The sequence below is a fragment of the Canis aureus genome, chromosome 14 (assembly GCF_053574225.1).
Source record: "Canis aureus isolate CA01 chromosome 14, VMU_Caureus_v.1.0, whole genome shotgun sequence".
Classification (NCBI taxonomy): domain Eukaryota; kingdom Metazoa; phylum Chordata; class Mammalia; order Carnivora; family Canidae; genus Canis; species Canis aureus.
Window position 1 is genome coordinate 44,938,263 of NC_135624.1, and position 21,045 is coordinate 44,959,307.

The 21,045-nt window shown below is 37.7% G+C and overlaps 1 long non-coding RNA gene across 10 annotated transcripts in view; it reads left to right on the plus strand.

Moving 5' to 3' along the window:
- Positions 1 to 21,045, plus strand: part of LOC144283589 (uncharacterized) — a 245,695-nt gene that overhangs the window by 79,855 nt on the left and 144,795 nt on the right. For 7 of the 10 annotated variants that reach the window (XR_013352136.1, XR_013352141.1, XR_013352135.1 and 4 more), the window contains 3 exons: positions 205 to 269; positions 3,239 to 3,291; positions 4,442 to 4,489. This is a non-coding gene — a long non-coding RNA (uncharacterized LOC144283589). Of the gene's footprint in view, positions 1 to 204; positions 270 to 3,238; positions 3,292 to 4,441; positions 4,490 to 5,935; positions 6,209 to 8,952; positions 9,152 to 9,525; positions 9,662 to 21,045 lie in introns of those variants that run through there. The other 3 variants (XR_013352137.1, XR_013352139.1, XR_013352138.1) reach the window with 3 other exon arrangements.

Sequence of the window (21,045 nt, forward strand, 5' to 3'; positions counted from 1 at the left end):
AGAGAGTGAAGGGTAGGGAGAGAGAGTGTGGGAAGGAAGGAGGGTGGAGAGAGGGAGAGAATGTCTAAGTTTATCGGGAATTCTTTACTCTTTAAACCTAATTATCTGGCCACTCATGATATTCTATCAAAGTTCTAGTGAAACAAATATTAGCATTAGTGTTCCAAAGACTTCCTTATTCTGAAATTCCGTTTCTGTCTTCAGGTGTGGAGAGCATTGCTGCAGAGCATCTACCTCTTAGTTTGAAATTTTCACAAGGCTTTTACCTGGTATGATGTTCGAAGTAGCAGACCGAGGTCAAAGAACTTTTCTCTGAAAATTCATTACCTGTAATGGCTTTGAGCCAACTCTTGTCTTAAATTTACTCATCACACAGCAGATGGAGAAAGGTTGCTTTGTGATTATATGCTAAGATTGTCTCACCTTACTCTAAAACTAAACAGTTTTTAAGTGAACATTTATTGAGTCCCGTCCATAAATCAGGCACTTTGCCACAAGAACTGAGATACAAGATAAAAAGACTATTTTCTGTCCTGTTGCAAGACATAAGCAGATACATATAAAGCCATGTAAATCTAAATTAGGATAGAGGCACCAACAATGAAATTTGAGACAGAAGACTAACTCACCTTAGAGTTAGGATGTTGGCAACTTGGGGGAAGATTTCCTTGGAGCACGTAGTTTTAAAAGATGAGTTGTAATAACCAGGCAATGATGGGGATTGGAAAGGTGAACTATAGAAAAATGGCAGAAATAGCAACTAAAAGAGATTATTAGGTTGTAGTTTCAGTTGTATATGGATAAGAAATATTGAGAGGTTGATATAAGAGCAATGGCAGAAATGATGGGAAGAAGGAGGGACATTAGAAATGTGTAATTGGTAGATTTATGGAAATTAGTGACTGATGTGATGTGAGGGCCAAGAAAAGAGGATGACTTGAGGATGACTTCCAGATAATTCCCTTGGTCATATAAAAGTACACATCTCTGTTGCTAGTGTATCTACTGCATATGTACTAAACAGAAGGGAGGCAGAGGAGGAGAGCTTCCCATAGATGTCAATATAGAGAATATTTACGTACAAGTTTGCTCACTGTGGCATCAGAAGTTTTAAAAACAGTATTCCAAAAATACAGTGGAATACAATATTCCAAATATATATATATATATATATATATATATATATATACACAGAGATGTAGACAAAATGAAGATATTTCTCTAAAATAGATTTGTAACCTTTAGATATTTAAAGATATTTTATAAACATTTTCATAAATATTTCTAGGCTATAGATTCGTAACTTATTTGGCTCATGTTAAAAGCATTTCCCATACTGTTACATGTTCTAAAAACACGCATTCTATACAGGCCACATACACTCTGTCACAGGATGCTGTTATACTTTATTTTATTCATCCCCCTAATGTTAATTATAACCTGAGGACTTGTATTTATTTATTTTTTGAGGACTTGTATTTAAATCTTTTACCACACTGTCATCCAAGTAAAGGATGACCTGTTCATGGCATTGTCCCTCCTCACGATCTTCTCCATGGAGAGAAAGGTCATTTCATCATTCGCTCTGAAGCTCTGAAAGCAAACCTCATCTCATGCACAATAAAAATATAGGCTCCCTCTTCTCTGAAGCTGATAGGAAGGACTTCTCCCACATTAGTGGCAAGATTTGGACTTAAAGGAGAGAGGTTATGTAATACTTTGTTCCTCCCTTTCAAGTCCACCTGTTTTAGGAAATGGATCCCTTCACGGACTCTTAGATGTTACAAAGGTGACTGGGGCCTTTAACCAGGAGTACAAGATACCTGCACCAGTTGTCCTTTTAAGTGACTACAGTGTGATTTGCACCAGTTCACCTTTATCAACACATGTTTACTACACATGTATTTCATTCAACTAGCACATACTGCATTTCTACAAATGCACTAGAAGAGATAAAAGTGACCTTTCACATCTTCTTTGTAAAAAAGGGAGAAGTAAATATTAAATTACACTGAAGGTCAAGGCAACAAAGTCCAGGATGGATGTGGCCCCGAAGTAAATCATAGATATATAATTATATACATATATATGTTATAGGTTTGTGTAAACATATATATATATATTTATTTTGAGAGTAAAATGTATACACATGCATATGTGTAACATTTGTATATTTACACACACATGGAAGTAGGTCTACATATAGAGAGAGGGAGTCAATGTTGACCTTCATTTTGGAAAGTAGTTGAATTGATTCCCATCAATTAAAGATAGCAAGATTTCACATAAATATCTGGATTTTTTTATTTTCTTGAAAACCAGGAAAATTGAGAAATCCTGTTCCTGAATCTAAATATTACAGCATTTCTGTATTCCTGCATGGCAAGAGTTAATTAGACCTGAGTAGCTAATGCATTTCTAGCACTTTTCAGCTGTACTTTCTAAATGTGTCATTGTCATGAGCTTTCCAGTTGGCTACACTAGAATAATTCATTCATTTTTACCTTATTTGGTTTCCGTATATATTTGAGTTTGAAAATCCTACTTCATGCCATATAGTGTAAAAAATTTAATTTCAGTTCAGAGAATCTGTTTCTTTGAATATCACCTTCACAGATGTAACTGTAGGAAACCAAAACAATTGACTAGTTCAGCTACTGCAGTCAAAAACTTTTCGATTTAGAGAAAAGTCCGCGAAATTGATAGTCTAAACTTGAGCAAGTGTTTGAATGCGATAAACTATTTCTGTCAAAGCAATAAGCCTAGTAACTCTATATGGATGCAACCTATATTTTTATAGACACAGTGGATATTTCACTTTTGTCAGTTCTTGCACGTCACTAAGAGTGATGATTTATGCTTGAAGTGTGCTACACACAGACTATTATCTCAATGTTATGTTGGGTGACATTCTTGCCACCTATTCTATTTTCAATTTCTTAGAGAAACTAATGTCTGTGGTCTTGTTCAGATGTTCCACAGATTTTAAAAATCTATAGCCCTCAAGAAATGTTTTTAAAAAGGACAATATAATAGTAACTATAAAATTCTGTGTTTATAGAATGGACTTTGATTCCAAATTTCTTCCCCTTATGTGATTAACTCTCAGGTTTCCCACTAGGGATTTGTGATTTAATTATATATGGCCATAGAAAATACTCTTCAATGATTATTCTGGTAAATATATGTTTTTCACATGGATTCTTCTGTTTTTTTAAAAAAACCGTCCACTACATAGAAGACAAATTTGTCTGACTGATGATGGCTGACTACACTGCATTGCAAAATCAGGTATATTTATCCTTTTATCATAGCTGAACCCATTTATATTCACAAGGAAGGCATTCATGTGAGAATCAAAGGTACACATTTGGCCTCGCATGTCATTAAGTCAACATCAATAATTCCTTATAATCTCCGGAATAAAAGTGAAAATTCCAGTCAATGTTTTCAGTTTTTGTAATACTGAACTTCTTATATTAGCAGACTTTCACCCCTAAGAATTACAATTTATAAAAGTATTATTATTTTTTTTTTATCTAAACCCTAGGTTAAATTATATCTTTAATGGAAATAGTATGTGTTACAGTGATACATAGGTTCAAGTTTATCTCAGAGTGCTACATTATAGTTTTACAATATTGAACATGAAGTTTTTCACCAGCTAACATTTATTTAACTTTTTTCCCCCTCTAACCATGTTAATTCCTACCAGGGATACAAAAAGACACAATTTAAGCTCTTTTGCATCTTCCAATAGAATACCAGAGATTGACGATTATAGATAATGCTCAGTTATCAAAATTTAAAAGCTTAATTTTAAAAAAAATATGAAGCAAACTCCAAACACATGTTATAATTTTGTTTAACTTATCAGTCTGTCAGTAGTTACTTTTGGAAAGGATCCTTTGAATATCTAACCTCTGCATGTGTCATCTTTTTTGGTTCTTCTATTTGACCGATTTTTTTTTTTTTAAGATGTTATTTATTTGACAGAGAGACAGTATGAGCAGGGGAGCAGGAGAGGGAGAAGCAGGCTCCCCACTGAGCAGGGAGCCTGATGCAGGGCTTGATCCCAGGACCTTGGGATCATGACCTGAGTTGAAGGCAGATACTTAACCTACTGAGTCACCCAGGTGCCCCGATTAAGTGATCTATTTTTACACTGCTCCATGACCATCTTGCTAAATTTTTTTATGTTTCTTCAAGGGAACTATATTTTTCTTTGTAAAAGTTAGATGTCTAAAGCTTTTCAAAGACAGGGTCTCATTTTCTGTTCCAGAAAGTCCGAGTTGATGGTATTTTTTTTAAGTGAAATTATTTTCCTTGAATCCCATAAAAAATATAATTTTGAAAAAGATGAACCTCACATTTTTATCTACTATATATTTTGATTTATATGTTCCTGGATCAAGATATATTCTTTTGGTATGTGCCACAGGTCCATTGTTCTCCAAAAGAATTCTCTTGACTGTGTTCACTGGCAAAAGTAAGTGTTCCAAACTCTACTATAGACTGACTGGGTCTTTTGTCTTTGTCCTTTTCTTTTTTAGAAACCCTCTGGAATATAATGTATTATAATACATATAATACAATATACAATACAATTATACAATACAAATATACAATACATTATACAATATAATATAATGTTTATAACCTAAGGCATAATGTTTAAATTGTTCTCCAGGAGGAATATTAACAAAATACCTTGAGAACATTTATATCTGCTGGAGTAGGTCACTTTCCCAATTCAACTGGGGGAGATGTGGAGATGCTGCATATGAACTTGTATGGATGAGTAGGATGTGAAGGGCTGAACTGGGAAAGGAGAGAAGAAATGTAAAGAATAGGACATAATAAGATATATGGACACTGGCTTTTCAATCAGAAAGAATGTAGCAATTTTTCTTGCTATCTCATTCTGAGCTTGCTAATTATTTTGTGAATGCTCCATCTGAAATATTGAAACCGTTCTCCTAACCGCTGTCAGTCGGTTTGGGGCATAAAATAGCTATTTTGCCAAGCCTTGAGTGTCACTAGTTGCGTGTCTCTAAATGAAAGTTCCGCATGTTAATGCTAACTGTGACATGAATAGTAAGATTGGCATTAGAGACTTACTGAAATGAGACCAACATTTGTGATTAACCTATGGAGTGTAAAAATTGAGAAATCATCTAGTAACTTCATGAAGCTATGTTGCATTATAATCTCATTTTCATTAGTGATGAAATTGTTACGGAATAATGAGGGACCTTGAAGTGTAATAAGTTTGTCGGTTGAAAACAAATTGCTGCACCTGGATTACAACTTCCAGTCATTTTAATAATTTACAATTTTCCTTTAACTCCCGAACTAAAATTTAGTGATGGACTTTTTGTTTATTTATGCTGTTGGCATACTATTTATGAACATATCAAAGATGATCACAGCTGATTATGTATTCTTAGATCCAGTTACCATGGTCCTCAGTCTCAGTTGGAAAGAGAAGAATTAATATTTATTGGATGTTTCCCACATGTCAGGCGGTTTACATGTGTTCTCTCATTCAATCTTCCCAGTGAACCAGTGAGATGGTTGCCATTATTTACATTTTACAAATGAGAAGACTAAAATTAAGGGGAATTAAGTAGAGTGGATATGTAAATTTATGTTTGTTTCCTTTTTTCTTTGTTTTTGAGAACTGCACCTTGCCTCCTCTTGTAGCACGTGATATTGTTAAAATCCTCAACCCTTCCTTCTTCACTACAAGGGGAAGCAGTCTTAAGATCTGTGTAAACTTAAAAACAATGATTAATTTGCATGTGGGCCCATGACTGTAGCAAGGCCAATAAATCCTCTTTATTGAGGATTGATATAACCACTGTGTAAAACAGGATCCTTTTCTTTTTGTGATCCTGAACCTTACAAACCACAAATCCTGGAATTCTTCAAGCAACTATCTTTGAAGAGATCTTACATAAGAATAAGGCCAAACTGGAAGGAGCTGAGATAACCATCGGCCGATGAATGGATACAGAAGATGTGGTGTATACATACACAATGGAATATCACTCAGCCATCAGAAAGGATAAATACTTACCATTTATAGTGACATGGATGGAACCAGAGGGTATTATGCTAAGTGATATAAGTCAATCGGAAAAAGACACAATCATACAATTTAATTTATTTGTGGCATATAAGGAACAGCACAGAGGATCATAGGGTAAGGGAGGAAAAATTGAATAGGAGAAAAAAAAAGAGAAAAAAATTAAATGGGAAGTCATCAGAGAGGGAGAAAAACGATGAGACTCTTAACTGTAGGAAACAAACTGAAGGCTGATAGAGGGGAGGTAGGTGGGGCCATGAGATAATTGGGTGATGGGCATCAAGGAGGCCACGTGATGTGATGAGCACTGGGTGTTATATGCAACTGATGAATTATTGAACGCTACATCGGAAACTAGGTATGTACAATGTGTTGGCTAATTTACTTTAAGTTAAAAAAAAAAAAAAAAAACGAATAAAGCCAATAGAGAATATGGCATAACTGAGAGGGAAAAAAGAATCTCATTCTGGGGCTAAAATCTGAAGTTTAAAAAAGTCTGGCTGTAAAACCTCGTAGAGGAGAGTCAGGTATCTGTGTTGGTACAGTAAATACTGTGCAAAAAATCTTTCTTGAGCACTTACGTCCTCTTCACTAAAATGTGCTTCATTTCTCAAGCAGTTGCAAAGTCTAATTCTTTGAAAAATGTAGGACATATCTACAAAAGTTGTTGACATTATGGTAATGACTTTGGTGAATAAAAGAAAAGAGAATCCATGAAACAGGTTGAAAAGAAGAGTAATCAAATTTAGTGTAAACGAAGAAATTAAGAAGGAAATTCTGTTGCGTAGTTCTGGGTAGTTTTAAGGACTAGCAAGCATAGTGTTAAGTCTTTATGTTACCGAGTCTGTGATGTCTGAATTGTGAATGTGTTTCTATGAATTTGCGAAAGCAACATGGAAATACCAGCACAGAGATGACCCTCAGGGTAAAATCTATATTGACCTTAATCTATGATGGCCTCGTGGGCGTGGGGTTAGCTGTCTCCTGCTATTCTCGATTGTGTTTGAGTCTTCAAAGGGCATTATTTTTCATTTGATATGCATGCTGTGTGCAGCAGTCCCATAAGCAGGACCATCCTGATGGTCTGGAAGTGTTGATCTCCTCTAAAGAGGGTAGGTTTTTCCTTCCTGGAAGTAGTTCTCTCAGACGCCAGCTGATGCCTGATGACTCTGAATCTACCTTTTTTGAAGGAGGATAATAACACCACTCCCCTCCTCCCTTTCCATTGTGAGGGGAAGAAAATGTTCCCCAAAGGCTCTTCTAGAAAACAGCTGTATAGATGATGGTGCTTGATACTGATAGTAGCCACTAATTGTCTCCTGACTACCAGGCGTTAGGTGAGGAGTGTATATTGTTCATCTCCACGGCCATTTTGTAAGGTGTAACTGATGAGGAGACTGAGGTTCCAAGAGGGTCTAAGTGATAGAAAGCTACATGAAGATGAAATGAAATGATACACAGGAGAATACCTGGCACCGACCTTGTATGGGGGTGTGGTGGGTAATCCGTTTCAGCGGTGCTCTCTCCTCCCCTCTGCTTTAGTCTGAGGTGTGTGTCCTCCCAGAATTCCAACTTTGAAACCCAATGGCCTGTGTGAGGATAGTAGGAAGTAGGGCCTTTGAGAGATGATTTGGTCATGAAGGTGGAGCTGTCATGAGTGGAATTAGTGCTCTCCTAATTCAGAGAGAGCCCCTCACCCCCCACCTGCCACATGAGGTTACAGTGAGAAGGCAGCCCTCAGTGACAAAGCTGAACCCCACCAGATGCTAAACCCACCAGGGCCTTGACTTTTGACTTCTGGGTCTCCAGAGCTGTGACCAGTCAATTTCCATCATTTATAAGCCACCCTGTCTCTGGTATTTTGCCCTAGCAGCCTGCGACGACTAAGAGACCCTTCTTTCCCCCTCTCCATCTTTTTCTCATCTTCTTGCTTCCTTTGTTGAATATTTAAAGCATTTTCCATTCAGGCTTCTCTTTGTTTATTACAATGGCCAGATTCGACAATGGGTGAAATTTTCAAGCCTTTTTCAGTCCTACGTTAAAACCCATGTCGATTATTTGGTGAATTTTGTACAGTTCCAGTTAGAGTGAATGCTCTATATCGACCTTGTTTACCAAGCACAGGAAATTCCCAGATATTGTCGCTGCAGTGGATCTTGCATTCACGTCAGAATGAGCTAAAGTCTAAAAATAGATTATGTTCTGTACGTAAGATTCCTCCCTAGTGCTTTCAACTTCTGTTTCTTAGGAACAGTTGATGCGGCTCAGAGGCAAGGAAAGAAAAAAAAAAAAAGTGAGACTCACTCCATAATTTGCAGTGGAAGGAAATTATATTAAATTCCTAATGAGTTCTGACATGTAACGTCAGAAAGTGCTGTAAGTCACAGTAACATTTTGAGGAGCAGCTTTGCTGAAAAGTTACATATTTAAAACTTCATGATGTGGCCATATGTAAATATATATATATATTTTTCTCTAGATTTAATGGCAATTTCTAATACTTTTGGGAAATCACCTTTTGAAATACTCTTTTTTCTTGGTTATACAACATATATGTTGTATTATAACCAACCAACCAACATAATGTTGGTTATACAACATTCTTCTTTGATTTTTACCACATTTACCTAGGATGACATCCTTATCTTAAAAAAAAAAAAAAAAAGGCATGTCTAGAGTTTGCTGACTGCATCAGTAGTCATAAAGGAGTGGCTGTATGCCACTGAATTTGAGGTCTCAGATTGATTTGATGTAAATTTGATGATTTGTGTGAATGAGACCAACCATCTACAGGTGGGGGGTGTTCGGGTGTGGGGGATTAATAAGACCGCAGCTAATGGCTCTCATATCTATCCTTCCAGACCTTTACCAGGGCACAACCCATGTTCTATCTTTCCCCCCTTGTCTGTGTTTGGTCACCTGGAGGAGAGCAGTCGTACCATATCCAGTCTTGTGCTGCCCTCACTGCTTCTTGTGATGCTGGACACGTATTCTCTCAAATGCCCCGGCAGAGAAGAGTGAATGTGGGACCTGGGGGAGCTGAGGATATGGTTTGTCGAGGTCTGTAGCTACCACAATGCTCTTGTGAAAGTTTCATTTTGAGAATTCATTTGGGCTTTGATTCCTAATAGCCATCTCCTGGAATGGGAGAAAAAAAAAAAAAAAGGTGATTGCTTTCAATTATGTGATGTTGAATAAAATTGCCATTCCAGAACATGTGTTGTATTGACCCTGAAATACATGAGGAGGGATACCTAATCAGAGTGTGTTGACTCGAACTGAATTTAGCAATCAGGTTCCCAGAAGCCAGGGAATACAGAAAATTCAGTCGAAGACAAGGTGGATACAGTCTTTAATCTCCTGCCTTCCTTTCAGTACCCCCTACCTGCTTTGCTCTTGTTCCCTCATCTTCACACCTTCACTGCTTCCAACAGGCTCGATACCATCACCTGCCATCACTGTTGATGGGACTTACAATGACTATTACACACAGGCTCCGGGTTCACATTGTCACCACTAAAGGATGTTACTGCTCAGCTGAGGGGCTACAGAAACGAATAAATGTCCCAGGTGGGTCTGCTCTAATGGCTGAATTCCGATTTTTGAATTTACAACCAATATAGCTTAATGGCAAGAGCAGGGGCAGTGGGGCCTCCTGGAGCCAAATCCGGATCCTGGCTCTCTCTATGCCATTTGCATATTGTTGGGCAGATTTAAGCTTTCTGTGACTGGCATTGTTTTGGGTGCTCCATATATCTGATTTCACGTATTTCTCATTGCCATTTCCCTTGGTGTCTTCACTGTGCACATAAAAGGGCATCATGTCTTTAAGGGGTAAACAGTTGTCTGACGTGTGTGTCTACAGAGTGGCAGAGGTAAAATTGAACTCCATTGCTGTAATGTTAAAACACTCTTCCTGCAATCTACTATCATTTAGAAATGACTGAGGTCTTAGACAAAATGCTTCCAATCATTGCAATGCACCTTTAGTCCTATTTGTTAGAACAATGTTGGAAGTATAGAAAAATTGAGAAGATAGTAAAAAAAAAAAAAATGAGAAGACCCAATACTCACATACCCAACACCCAGTGTCCCCTATTACTAACACCTTACATTAGTATGGTATTATCGAACCAATGTTGACACCCCATTATTAACTAAAGTCCATAATTTATTCACAGTTGCTAAGTTTTGACCTGATATCTTCTTTCTTTTCTAGGATCCCATCCAGTCTATCGTATTACATTTAATTGTCATGTCTCCTTAGACTCCAATAGGCTGTGACAGTTTCTCACTTTCCATGGTTTTGATCATTCTGACAGGTTTGGAGAGTGCTGGTGAGATGTTTTGTAGGATTCTCCTTCATTGGAATTTTTCAGATGTTTTTCTCATGCCTCGACTTGGCTATGGGATTTAGGGAGGAAGATCACAGACATGAAGTGCTGTGCTCATCACATTATATGAAAGATGTATACTAGCATCATGACTCATGACTATTGATGAAAACTCTGGCTGAGAGTGTTTGTCAGACTTCTCTACTGTAAAAATTACTATTTTCTTTACCTTTCCATACTTTACTCTTGGGAGAAGCCACTCCCAACAGCCCACATTTATGGAGTTGGGATTTATGCTCTCCCCCTGTAAGGAAGAAATATCTACATAATTATTTGGAATTCTTCTGCATGAGACACTCATTTCTTCTCCATTTATTAATTTGTTCCATTATTTTTATACACTGGCATAAATTCATAGATACTAATTTTATATTTTGGGTACTAACCTGAGTTATTTTCTTGCTCAATTTTTTCCAGTTTGGGCTATCGAGAGCCTTTTAGTTAGCTCCTGTGTCCCTTTGACATCCTTCCACATAACTCCAAAGATATGCTTTGTATTTTTTTGGTTACGTTTTTTTTTTTTAACTTTTTTTTTTCTTTTTTTAAATTTTTATTTATTTATGATAGTCACAGAGAGAGGGAGAGGCAGAGACACAGGCAGAGGGAGAAGCAGGCTCCATGCACCAGGAGCCCGACGTGGGATTTGATCCCGGGTCTCCAGGATCGCGCCCTGGGCCAAAGGCAGGCGCCAAACCGCTGCGCCACCCAGGGATCCCCTTTGGTTACGTTTTTTATTTTTTATTTTTTATTTTATTTTTTATTTTTTGGTTACATTTTTTTAGTATGTTCTTACTTTCTGCCACACCACGCTTATCTTCTATAATTCCTACCCCGATCCCTGAATCAGCCATTTCTCCAAGGAGCTTCTGGTTCCTTTTATAGGAGAATGGCATTAGAAACCAAGATCTGAGGCAGCCCAGGTGGCTCTGTGGTTTCCTGCCTTCAGCCCAGGGCATGATCCTGGAGACCCGGGATCGAGTCCCGCGTTAGGCTCCCTGCATGGACCCTCCTTCTCCCTCTGCCTATGTCTCTGCCTCTCTCTCTCTCTCTCTCTGTGTCTCTCATGAGTAAATAAATAAAATCTTAAAAAAAAAAAAAAAAGAAACCAAGATCTGTGCCCTTTGCCAGTGGGTGGACCTCTCATCTGACAGCAAAAAGAAATGTACTGTACATGTGTGTACTATCCTATGTAGATACACATATCTATACATATTTCTATTTGTAACTATATGTAATATATTAAGCTAAATTCTTACTGATGTCTCCAACTCCAATCCATTACTGTGTGAATCACTCTCACCTCTTCTCTTGATTATCATAACACATTTTTGTTGTTGTCAAATGACCCTTTATTGAAATATCTTCTTTTGTAGTTTTGACTTGTGGGGTAATCCACTACACCAGTGTTGATGTCATCTGTGATGTCATGAGGGGGGCAGCCATCAGCATTGCAGCCCACAGATTGGGCGGCCCCTAGGATCTCTTGAATAGTTCTCTGGCTTCAGATTGGTGCCACATCTATTGGGCAATGTTGACAATCTCATTAAAAGTGGTATTTCTACTGTGTTTGATGTTTTTCTGTTGCTTTCTGTCTCTTAGTGATTCCCTGAGGGCTTTGATGACCAGGGCAGAGGCAGAAGGTACCACTTCAATCTAGGCCTATTCTGAATGGCCAGTCTCACTGTAACCCTCAGACTCTTCCAACCACCAGTTGCCTTGGAGTCAGACCCAGGGGGCCAATCTTTAGGGCCAGGGAAGACGTGGCATTGACTTCTCCACCAGTGTGTGTCAGGTCTATGACTTTGATCTCGTTGGGGTTGAACTTCCGTGCCATGGTGGAGGCAGCTTGTGTCAGATGAATCCAGATTCAGGATAGTTGCACCTCATCTCCTCTGAGCCAAAAGCCAAAAGCTGTAATGCATTTTTAAGAGAACATTTGTTTAATGCTTTTTTTCTAATTGCTAATGATAAGGATAACATTTTATTGTTGGCTTACTATGTTTCAGGCATTGTCCTTAGAACTTTATGTGAATTCTCTCTTTCAGGTCTCACACCTGAGACTGAGGGTAACGAGGACACTCTCCACCTTTTTTGCAAGTTTCATTTGAACAATTTAATATTGCTATATTTGAAACTTCATATTTATGAAGAGAAAGGAATAAACTCAGAGATACTCAGTAACTTGGCCAACATCATGAAGGATCGAGTGCAATGGCCTCTATTCTCTGACTTCAGAGCTGGTCCCTAACTATTGTGCAGACTAACTCCTGGTTTCCAGTCTTCTTTGGCTTCTTGTGGTGGGACTCATTGGGATAAATACAGTTGTTGACACCCTCAGAGCTGGCCAGAGCTGAGGCATTTATATTACCAAGCACATTAGAGATGCCCAATATTTTTTATTGTTTCAGGGTAATATCCATGCACATTTGTTATAACCAAGATATTTTAGAAGAGTTTTTAATACGTTAAACTCAGAGAAGCTTCTGTTTGTTTGTTATTTATTTTCATGCAAACCTTCCTTCTGACAGCTGCTAGATTCTTTTAAAATATTAAAATTGTGGCTTTTGGGAATATGTGGACTAGGGAAATCTGAAAATAATGCATTAGAGGTTAGCAGGGTCAGTCAGAACTGCTTTTTCATACCTCCTGAATGTGTGTTAATAAATGGCCATGCCAAATGGTCAGGACAATTACTGCCTTCACTTGTATGAATGTGGCAAGTTTGGCTTCTAAGGTCCATGAATGAGGAAAAATTCAGAGGGAATTTCTTTTGGTCATAAAAGTATATAGATTCCCAGGAGGAAATGTATGCTGACAAGTAGAATTGGAGAAACAATTGTTACCCTGTGATCACTGGCAGTACTGCTTATGTGTTCTAGCCGTGAGTAAATATGAACTCACCTGGGGTTAGGTGGGAACTTGAATTCTCTCAGGCCTTTCTCCAAATGTGAGTATTACCATCTTTTTAGAGCTATATCTTTGCCATGCCAAATGACTGGTCATTTCAGTTGTTATTCTCTGTTCTGGTCCTTACCAGCTGTCTAAGAACTTCCCACGTTATCACGTGGAAGTGATAACTTCTATCATCAGTGTTTGTATAAACTCTGAGCCAGAGATTCTCAACAACAAACACAACAACAACAACAAAAATCCCAGACAGTTATTGGTCCTCTATTAAGCAAAGCACTTTTAAGAGCACTTTACATGCAATCTTTCATTTAATGTTCATGACATGGGCATTATTATGAAAGGGGCGGATTAACTACTACTCTCATTTTATAAATGAAGAATGCGAAAGATGTCAAGAAACTTTCCCAAGTTCACACTTTTCATATGTGTTTAAATATGTTTGTATTTAAACCGAGGGGACTTTTGCGTCTCTAACTGCCACTCTGTAGGGTATAAATCCAGGTAAATGGCAGTAACAAGCAATCCCAAATGAACAGTGGCTAAACTGAATATGTTTATTTTTCAATCACGTTACATGCCCAATACATGCCAATACGTGCCCTCTTTGACACGGAGGCTGTGATGAGGCTCTGCAGTCTCTCTGAGGCCCAGGCTGACGTAGGCTCCATCATTGTGTATTGTCTAAGCTGGAGCACAAAGTCTTCCCCGTCACTGTGGCAGAGAAAGAGATCACTAGAAAGTTCTGTTTTAGCTCGTTTATGCTTAGATCTCAAAGTGACAACCTTGTGAGCTACAAATAGTCCACTGTCTAACTGCAGTGGGCTAAGAAATATGTAGGATAATTGGATGGTATTAGAGACTGTGTAATGTGACTCTCTAAATTCCTATGTTGAAGCCCTAGCCCATAATGTGACTGTATTGGAAATAGGACCTTGGAGGGGGTTACTTAAGTTTAGATGAGGTCCCAAGAGTGGGGGACTAATCCCAGAGAGCTGGTGCACTTGTAAGAAGTAGAAGAGACATCCGAGGCAGGTAGCCGTCCTTGAGCCAGGAAGAGAACTCTCACTACATACCAAATTTGCCACGACTTTGATCATGGACTCTGAGCCTCCAGAACTGTGAGAAAATGAGTATCGGTTGTCAAAGGCACCCAGTCTGTTATTTTTGGGGGGCTACAGGAGCACGGTAAAGCAGCACCACTGTGTCAGTCATAACAATGTGATACATATCCAAAGGCGTTGTTAGGAGAATTAAGCTGAAAGTACGTAAAAATATTTTAAATTTAATTACTGAAAAAGAATTGATGTTCAATAACTGTCAGTTTCAAGGCTTTCAAGTTTTACCTTGCATAAGACTAAACACTTCTAAAACTATTGCCGTTCAGTGCTTTTATTGCTTAGTTGTTTTGATTGGCAATCCCCTATAGCATAGATTTTCCATTGTAGGGTGTATTAGTCAAGCTTCTGGAGAAAAACAGAATCACTAATCAAGATGACACATAAAAAAAAAAAAAAAAAGGTGACACATAAAATCAGCCATGAGAAAACATGAAAACATGAAATATTTCAGAAGGAAAGAATTAATGAAATTTGTAATCATCAACCTCTAAAAGAATCTATTTAAAGGACAGCCTAAGAGTTGTTTAAATGAGGAAGTATACATATTTTAATATTGATTTCTCAATTGCATTTGCAGATACTCTTGAATATTTTAACATCTTAATCTGATTATAGATATAGAAATAAATACGTGAACATGTATATGGTCTATAGTAGTAAATATTATGCTCTGTGACTTATATGCAATATTCAGTCATTTGCCTTTTTTGAATTAGGTTTTTTTTCCAAATTCAGCAAATACCATTTTTGTTCCAATTCATAAACACTAAGTAATAACTCACAAAAGATTTTTGCAATTATCAATAAAAATATTGAAATGTTATTGCTTAGTTCTCTGAAAGCACAGAAATGTAATTTTGTGCTTGACTTTTAAAACCATACATACCAAAAAATAAATAAATAAAACCATACATACCTAACTTTAGAGGGCCCGGTTATATGTATTTTACATGATAAATATTAATATGTGTATTTTCTTCTCCACTCCCTTATTTTCCCCTTCCAGGTTTAAATTCAACACGGTTGAATAATTGCATTTAAATGCTATGGCACTTCTGTTGTTAAAGTGAAATTATTTCTATTCAAGTTCCCAAAAGTTCAAGAAACTACTCAGAAAGTTTCTGTGCCAGATAAGAGTATGGGTATTTGTATGCATGTTTGGAATGATGGTACATGGGGAAGATTTGTAAGACTTTCTGCCTCACCATGCATTTTAAAATTTATTTTAACTTTTTTTAAACTCACGTTATTGTTAACAACAGAGGTGCATATCCTAGCTGACTCACCGGAGCAAGAACCAGGACAAAGAAAATAATGTAGATAAAGTCACAGGTAATAAAGTATTTGAAAAATTTTTATCCCAGCAGTATATGAGAAATTCTATTCCTTTCCAATGTCTCAAACTTAATACCATTTGACTTTTTAATTATTTCTTTTTTAATTTATTTTTTATTGGTGTTCAATTTGCCAACATTTAGAATAACACTCAGTGCTCATCCCATCAAGTGCCCCCCTCAGTGCCCGTCACCCAGTCACCCTCACCCCCTGCCCTCCTCCCCTTCCACCACCCCTAGTTTGTTTCCCAGAGTTAGGAGTCTTTATGTTCTGTCTCCCTCTCTGATATTTCCCACACATTTCTTCTCCCTTCCCTTCTATTCCCTTTCACTAGTATTTATATTCCCCAAATGAATGAGACCATATAATGTTTGTCCTTCTCCAATTGACTTATTTCACTCAGCATAATACCCTCTAGTTCTATCCATGTTGAAGCAAATGGTGGGTATTTGTCTTTCTAATGGCTGAGGAATTTTCCATTGTATACATAGACCACATCTTCTTTATCCATCATCTTTCGATGGACATCGAGGCTCCTTCCACAGTTTGGCTATTGTGGACATTGCTGCTATAAACTTCAGGGTGCAGGTGTCCCGGCGTTTCACTGCATCTGTATCTTTGGGGTAAATCCCCAGCAGTGTAATTGCTGGGCCATAGGGAAGATCTATTTTTAACTCTTTGAGGAACCTCCACACAGTTTTCCAGAGTGGCGGCACCAGGTCACATTCCCACCAACAGTGTAAGAGGGTTCCCTTTTCTCCACATCCTCTCCAACATTTGTTGTTTCCTGTCTTGTTAATTTTCCCCATTCTCACTGGTGTGAGGTAATTAATTTTCCCCATTCTCGTTGTGGTTATGATTTGTATTTCCCTGATGGCCAGTGATGCGGAGCATTTCCTCATGTGCTTGTTGACCATGTCTGTGTCTTCCTCTGTGAGATTTCTGTTCATGTCTTTTGCCCATTTCATGATTGGATTGTTTGTTTCTTTGCTGTTGAGTTTAATAAGTTCTTTATAGATCTTGGAAACTAGCCCTTTATCTGATACGTCATTTGCAAATCTCTTCTCCCATTCTGTAGGTTGTCTTTGAGTTTTGTTGACTGTGTCCTTTGCTGTGCAAAAGCTTCTTATCTTGATGAAGTCCCAATAGTTCATTTTTGCTTTTGTTTCTCTTGCCTTAATGGATGTATCTTGCAAGAAGTTGCTGTGGCCAAGTTCAAAAAGGGTGTTGCCTGTGTTCTCCTCTAGGATTTTGATGGAATCTTGTCTCACATTTAGATCTTTCATCCATTTTGAGTTCAATTTTGTGTCTGCTGCAAGAGAGTGGTCTAGTTTCATTCTTCTGCATGTGGATGTCCAATTTTCCCAGCACCATTTATTGAAGAGACTGTCTTTCTTCCAGTGGATCGTCTTTCCTCCTTTGTCGAATATTAGTTGACCATAAAATTCAGGGTCCACTTCTGGATTCTCTATTCTGTTCCATTGATCTATGCATCTGTTCTTGTGCCAGGACCACACTGTCTTGATGACCACAGCTTTGTAGTACATCCTGAAATCTGGCATTGTGATGCCCCCAGATATGGTTTTCTTTTTTAAAATTCCCCTGGCTATTAGGGGTCTTTTCTGATTCCACACAAATCTTAAGATTATTTGTTCCAACTCTCTGAAGAAAGTCCATGGTATTTTGTTAGGAATTGCATTAAACATGTAAATGTCCCTGGGTAACATTGACATTTTCACAATATTAATTCTCAATGGGGAAACACTGGGAGCCTTTCCCCTAAGATCAGGAACAAGACAGGGATGTCCACTCTCACCACTGCTATTCAACATAGTACCAGAAGTCCCAGCCTTAGCAATCAGACAACAAAAAGAAATAAAAGGCATTCAAATTGGCAAAGAAGAAGTCAAACTCTCCCTCTTCACAGATGGCATGATACTGTACATAGAAAACCCAAAAGACTTCACCCCAAGATTGCTAGAACTCATACAGCAATTCGGCACTGTGGCAGGATACAAAATCAGTGCCCAGAAGTCAGTGGCATTTCTATACACTAACAATGAGACTGAAGAAAGAGAAATTAAGGAGTCAATCCCATTTACAATTACACCCAAAAGCATAAGATACCTAGGAATAAACCTAACCAAAGAGGTAAAGGATCTGTACCCTAAAAACTACAGAACACTTCTGAAAGAAATTGAGGAAGACACAAAGAGATGGAAAAATATTCCACGCTCATAGATTGGAAGAATTAATATTAATTATTTCTAATCAAATGGACAAAAAACGGTTTTCATCATGAACTTCAGTTACCTTTACATGACAACAAGTTTGGGCATATCATCATATCTTATTAGACATTTAGATCCTCTCTTTGTAGCTGTGACTCTTTAAGCCTCTCATTCATCGTGCTGTTGTTTGTCCGCTTCTTTTTGATTTATGGTACACACACATACACACATTCAAGGGCACATGCCTACAAACATAAAACAACTACTAAAATACTTCTGCGGCAGGATAAGGAAAAACACATGAAGCACATGAGTACATGTAAATTATTTTTCAAGATCTAGTTATTGGATTTGGTACTAAATTCACAAGTGTTCCTTATATATTTTTAAAAATACATAAATATATAAATAAATAGAATAATAAGGGCTCAGATTCAGATCAATAATTACAGTGTATTATGAACCGAGTTTTGTGAGTGATCTCATTCTGTGTTCCTGTGTTCCGTTAGAAAATTATTCCCTGATAAAATGAATATTCAGATAATGTAGGGACGTCTGGGTAGCTCAGCCAATTAAGCGTCCAACCCTTGGTTTTGGCTCAGGTCATGATCTCAGGGTCGTGAGATCGAGCCCCACTTTGGTTCCCATGTTCAGTGTAGAGTCTGCTGGAGATTCTTCCTCTTCCTCTCTGTCGGCCCATCCTCCCTTCTTGCACATGCTCTCTCTCTCTCTGACAAAATAAATAAATCCTTTAAAAAGCCTTTTAAAAATAATTTATACTTGAGTGTGATGATTGTATGAAATAAATATTATAGCATGATACTTATGACGATGTATGCAGGGGAAGCAGCTGTGTTCTGGTAGTAGCCCCGGACTGGGATTAGGAGACAGGATACCATTGCTCATTAGTCACAAGTGAAATGATGTGTATCATGCTTTGTTTCCTCTAATCTTAATGCATATAATGCTGATTATACTGTTAAACTACTAATTATACTGTAATACTATTATACTACAGATACCGGAATTAATTAATGCTTGTGACAACATTGCAAACTTTTAAGTTTCTATGTGAATTAAATAAATCAAGGTTAGGGATGCCTGGATGGCTCAGCACCTGGTTGGGCATCTGCCTTTGGCCCAGGGTGCGACCCCGGGATCCTGGATCAAGACCCTCATCGGGCTCCTTGCTGGTAACCTGCTTCTCCCTTTGCCTGTGTCTCTGCCTCTCTCTCTCTCTGTGGGTCTCTCATGGATAAATAAATAAAGTCTTTAAAAATAATAATTATTAAATCAAGATTAATAATTGCACTGCTGGTGTAAGCTAATCAATACCAAGTAAATATATTGACATAATTAAAAATGACAAATTAAATCCCTAATTACTTTCTACTTGTATTTTTAAAACTCAGTTTTTTGTTTTTTTTGTTTTTTTCTGCCGGTAAAAGTGAAGGTGAGGGTGAGCATATTCTCTCTAAGTAAACAGGCAGTGTGAGGAGGACTTGGGAATGAGATGTGGGGAAGAATATGAGGATGATGAGATTTTGGAAAGAAAGCAAATATTACTAATGGACCACTCAGACAAAAGGACCTTGGTCTTTTTTTTTTTTTTTTTTTTAAGATTTTATTTATTTATTTGAGAGAGAGAAAAAGAGAGAGCACAAGCAGGGGAGAGGGTCAGAGGAAGAGGGAAAAGGAGAGTCTCCACAGAGCAGGGAGCCCAAGGTCGGGCTCCATCCCAGCACCCTGGGATCATGACCTGAGCCAAAGGCAGACACTAAAGGAAAGGAACCCAGTCGCCTAGACACTGCTGTACTGGGTCGTCTTATATGTTTTCTCAGTCCTCACAATAAACTTTCAAAGCACATATTTTGCTTTCTTTTTATGAATTATTGAAATGAGATCAAAGAAATTCAGAAACTCAACCAAGGCCACATGTTTGGGATCCACCAAGCTGAGGTGTGAACATCAGACTTGGGCTTATTATACTGACCCATAATCCGAATATTTCAGTGTCCTATAGGAAATGGCAACTCTCTTGTCTGTTTTAGTGCTTATGAGAAAGGGATAAAACAATTTTGTTGTAAGCCAACTAATGAGGTTATGGAGATGAAGTTTTTTGCTTTTACAACTGAATGTCTCTAGGTGGAAAAGTTTTATGCTTTACCCCACATATTTTAAACACTTTACTCGCAACTGTTATTTAGTTAAATCTTTATGTATGGGGAGAAATTGTTTCAATTTCACATTTAACTGAAAATTTCAAACAAAATCAAACTTACCTGATTAAGTTCAGGGGAACTCAGAACTAAACAGGATATGCCAACAGGCTCAATTAATCCTCAGCAGAATCCTACAATATTAAATATACACTAGCATTCACTTGAGACATAATTTATAATTTTAATATGGAATTTTGATAGCACATGGTGACTTAATTGTTAATATTAAAAATTTACTATTTTTCATAGATGACTATATATTGGTAGTGTTTTCAGTTTCAGTAAACTTTTAAACAAATCAAATCAATTATCGGATCTTCTCGTGGTTGGTTGGTTATGGCAGAGATGGTTAAGTTTCTACAGAATCAGTTTCCTTTTCTTCCTCTGCACATAACTAGAGTATGTTTCCAAATTAGGTGTGACTATGTGACAAGTTCTTGTCAATGGCATGTGCCTGAAAATGATATGTACCATTTCTGGGCCAAGGCTTTTAAAACTGCAGATAGGCCTTCTTTCTGCTCTTCTCCTTCCATGGCCTGGGTGAAGATGATAATAAAGTCCAATAAAAGGACAGGCAGTGCCATAAAATGGATCATCCTAGGGGCCCTGAATCACTTCCTGAACTTGCTGGTCAGACACCAGCCCTGGACTCCTGTAGAACAGTGTTCATACTGTGTGAGAATTATTATACATCTTTCACTTTAATTTGTTATAGCAGTTTGCTTATCGGCTAATATTTAATGC